This window comes from Erythrolamprus reginae, chromosome 10, assembly GCF_031021105.1.
Source record: "Erythrolamprus reginae isolate rEryReg1 chromosome 10, rEryReg1.hap1, whole genome shotgun sequence".
In the NCBI taxonomy this organism is placed as follows: domain Eukaryota; kingdom Metazoa; phylum Chordata; class Lepidosauria; order Squamata; family Dipsadidae; genus Erythrolamprus; species Erythrolamprus reginae.
In genome coordinates this window covers 50297829-50302268 of record NC_091959.1, presented here as the reverse complement: position 1 = coordinate 50302268, position 4440 = coordinate 50297829, and the positions used below count along the sequence as shown (strand labels likewise).

The following is a 4440-nucleotide window of genomic DNA, read 5'->3' as shown; positions in this document are numbered from 1 at the left end:
TTATTATTATTATATTTGTGTTCTGCCCTTCAAGAAGACTCAGATAATTACTTAGTGAAAGGCACTGAACAAAGTGATTTTTTTATGGCATTCCCATGGTCATGTGTTCAAAATTGTGATGCTTGGCAACTAGCATGAGCAACTAACATGCTCACGTGTCCCGTTTTGGGTCTTGTCTATTGGGAAAAATGTGGAGCTCAATGGTCATAAGCCGAGGACTTAACAGTGGTAGGATTCAGCCGCTTCTCTCAGGATAGCACGAACGGCTGGGGGCTCTGCCCACCCATCCCGAAGTCATGCGGACACTCGCTTTTGTGAACCGGTAGGGAAGGGAAGGGAATCCCACTTCTGGAGGACTAGCTGCGTATTGGACACGAAAACCGCCAGGGGTTTGTGAAGGTACTACAAAAATGATAACTTTATTATATAAAACAGGGTGTTGGCTAAGTCCCCAGCTCTACCGTTTCCCTAATGAAGAAAGTCCGCACCCGCCTCTCTCCTAGCAGAATGAAATATTAAAAAGACAAAACGTTGATGGAAGGCGAATCTCCCCACGCAGATAGAAACGGAGAAACGTAGAAGCGTGAAGGCAGAAAAGGACCTCGTGGCCCATCTAGTCTGCCCTTATACTATTTTCTGTATTTTATCTTAGGATGGATATATGTTTATTCCAGGCGTGTTTAAATTCAGTTACTGTGGATTTATCTACCACGTCTGCTGGAAGTTTGTTCCAAGGATCTACTACTCTTTCGGTGAAATAATATTTTCTCACGTTGCTTTTGATCCTTCCCCCAACTAACTTCAGATGGTGTCCCCTTGTTCTTGGCTTCGCTTTCCTATTAAAAACGCTTCCCTCCTGAACCTTGTTTAACCCTTTAACGTATTTCAATGTTTCGATCCTGTCCCCTCTTTTCCTTCTGTCCTCCAGTCTATACAGATTGAGTTCGTGAAGTCTTTCCTGATACGTATTATGCTTAAGACCTTCCACCGTTCTTGTAGCCCGTCTTTGGACGCGTTCAATTTTGTCAATATCTTTTTATAATTTCGTGCAATCTCCCCCCTACCGGTCTTCCGGAAACCCGTTAAGATCTGACTTTTCTGGCAGGTATGGAATAGCATTGACCTTGGGGTGTGTATGGTTCTTTTAAAGACGTTACATTATTCTTATTGTATGACTGATATGTCCCGTCAACAAAACAATGTCGTTTGGTGGGCCCCAGGGGAAGAGCCTTCTCTGTGGTGGCCCCGGCCCTCTGGAACCAACTCCCCCCGGAGATTAGAATTGCCCCCACCCTCCTCGCCTTTCGTAAGCTCCTTAAAAGCCACCTCTGCCGTCAGGCGTGGGGGAACTGAGATATTCTTTCCCCCTTGGCCTTTTCAATTTATGCATGGTATGTTTGTTTGTATGTATGTTTGGTTTTACAAATAAGGGTTTTTTAATTGTTTTAGTATTAGTTTTTAGTATTGGTTTTACGTGATGTTTTGTACTATTGTTGTTAGCCGCCCCGAGTCTACGGAGAGGGGCGGCAAACAAATGCAATCAATCAATCAATAAATAAATAATGTCATTTTCATTTAATACTGTTCTACTTATACCACGTTAGCCTCTCTGAATCCGCTTTGGAATGAGCGGCATATAAATACGATCGATCCACACCTTCCTGCATCGATAAATAAATACAAAAAACACTAATCTTTCCCCAAAGATGCAAAAAGGGAATTCTGCCTCTATTACTTATGCGTAACTATGCCGGAGACCTGTTCCCCGAATTTGGGAGAGAAAACCTGGACCTTTACTTTTCCCGGGGGCTTCTCGCCCTTGGAAAAATACAAAGAGCTCTTCGAAATAAATAAAAAAAACTTGCATTGACTAAAAACAAAGCGTATTTATTGCAAAGAAATAATAATAACGGTTTACAAAGTGAGATGGATCTTTTAGCTTCGCTGAGCTTTCAGCCAAAAGCCATTCCTGAAAGCCGTCTCCTTTCTGTTCTCTGCTCCCCCCCACCACATCTCGATAGTGGAAAGAAGCAAATTCTTCATCGGCTGGGTTGAAGCTCTTTCTCTGGCTCTTTCGTAGCGGCGTGGGCTCGCTCCGTTTGCGCTGAATCCCTGAAACACACTTCTAACGCCTTCTGAGGAAGACTCTGGACAAATGCCTTTTATCCTCATTTTAGAAAAAAAGAAACGGAAAACAAACGTTATTCTTCTACCTTTCCTGCGTCAGGGGAACCACGGTGGCCTTCTCCTCTGCCTACCCCCGGGGACGGCCGATGGATGTGGGGTCAGCTGATGGATGTGGGGTCTTTCTGGTCTGCTATGACTTCAGAGGCCGCTATCTATGACGACGGACCGAGTGGCACCTGTTCAGAAATGTTATAGAAAACACCCGCTCCTTGCCTTTAAAGGCCCAGCTCTCCCCGTGCCCTGCAAAGGACGGGATGGTCATCTTGCCGGCGACACGCTAGGCGGGCTGATGTAACGTTGCCTCGGTAGGATTCCGCCTGCATCCCTCGAGTGGCCGGGTTCCAGAATTTGGGAGAAAAGAGTGTTATATGGTATTGGAACCGCCCTGTGCTTTAAAGTGAGTCTTGAATATTGGTAAGAATCAGTAGACGAGCGGCTATATAGAAACGACTTTATTCCGTTACAATGAGAAAATGCGCAACAAGAAAAAACCCAATGGCGCGGTGAAAATCTCTGGGAGGCTGTGCTCTCCTGGCTCTCGAATATCCGCTCTCCCCGGCTGTGACCGATCAAACGGTCTGGCTCTCCGCCTGGCGATTGACCGGTTCGTGCTAGGACGGGATGCCCCTCCCCGCCTGGCAGCTTTAACTCTTGAAGGATTCCTTCTCTCCCTGCGTTGCCACCCCCGGGCCTCCTGTTGCCCTATGAATGTTATTAAGGAGTTTAATAATAAATATACAGAATAATAAACTTAAAATGCGTTAAGAGGGTTGATTCCTTTTTCTCTCCCATATTCCTTTTTTGACAATAGAATGGCAGAGTCTTCTGTCCCTTGGCGATATTCTGTCCCTTGGCCTCAATATTAAATCTTGAAACCGAAAACTATGCCCTTCTGTGGTCAAAACAGATATTGCAGCCACACAAAGGAATCGACCTTTTAAATCGGATTTTAAAGTTATCCTGTATATTTTTAAAGTATTATCAATTTTAATAGGTTAATGGGAGGCGCAAGCCTTGAAACAAGTTAAAGCCTATGATGCCTATTAATACTAATGATGTTTTAATAATAAAGGATAATCGCTCTTCACACAAAAATAACACAAAACCTACACAACTGACTCTTACATAAGGTGACCAGATTTTAACATTGGTAAAGCGGGACACCATTGACTGCCGGGGGGGGGGGGGGTGTCTGTGTGTGTGTGTGAGTCTATGAAATAAATAAATTAGTTACCAAAATTATCTGAGACGTGTATATGTCGTGGAAGAGAACCAGCCGGTACTTTTCTCTCCGCTGGGTCAATGAATTTTGATCTTACTACGTGATTTATGCAATTAATATCAATATTGGGTTTAGAACCTGTTTTTTTCTTTTATTTATTATTATTATTATTATTATTATTATTATTATTATTATTATTATATTTGTATTCTGCCCTTCTCCGAAGACTCAGAGAATTATTTAGTGAAAGGCACTGAAGAAAGTGATAATTTTCTCTCGGTTGGGGTCAATGAATTTTGATGTTACTACGTGATTTATGCAATTAATATCAATATTTGGTTTGGGACCTGGTTTTTTCTTTTATATATCATAAATAGGATGCAATAGAACAGGGGTAGGATTATTCAATCTAGGATTAAGCAATTCTTAATTTAATATCTATAGAGACAGAAATAATTTAAGTGTGAGGTCTAAATAGAATATTTACCACTAGCTCTACTGATTTTAGGGAGGAAGACATCCAACAACAGCACTAAAAATGAAAAGGCACAAGAAATAACCTTTTCCCACAGCTCTCCACCGGCGGTTCACACGCTCTGCAGGGGTCCTTCAGCTCCCATGGCCGGTCAATTGCAGAGACATCGGCCAAGCTGCTCCGGCGCTGCTCTTAAACGTCATCAACCAGCCTTCCTCACAGCTGAGAGGGAATGGAGAAGAGGGCGGGGTTTCCAAAGGGGGGGCAGGAAACTGACAGGAGGTGAGCAATGCTGCCAAAGGAAGTTGGTGGGGGATGCCAGGAGAAGAGCACACCTGAAGTCAGAGTTGGTAAGGGATGCCAGGAGAAGGGCACACAGGAAGTCGGCCATGCTTAGAAGGGCGATGCCAAAGGAAGTTGGTAAGGGATGCCAAGAAAAGGACACACAGGAAGTCGGCCATGCTTAGAAGGTCACTCCAAAGGAAGTTGGTGAGGGAATGCCAGAAGGGCACAAAGGAACTGCGGGCTTCCCCCCCCCCCTCGCTATCCCTATTTG

General features: G+C 44.0%; 1 long non-coding RNA gene across 1 annotated transcript; it reads right to left on the bottom strand.

Moving 5' to 3' along the window:
• Nucleotides 1–1866: 1866 nt before the first annotated feature.
• Nucleotides 1867–4094, bottom strand: LOC139173517 (uncharacterized). The gene is made up of 2 exons (XR_011560042.1): nucleotides 3970–4094; nucleotides 1867–2167 (listed from the first exon to the last, which is right to left on the bottom strand). It is a non-coding gene; the product is annotated as an uncharacterized lncRNA (long non-coding RNA).
• Nucleotides 4095–4440: the final 346 nt, after the last annotated feature.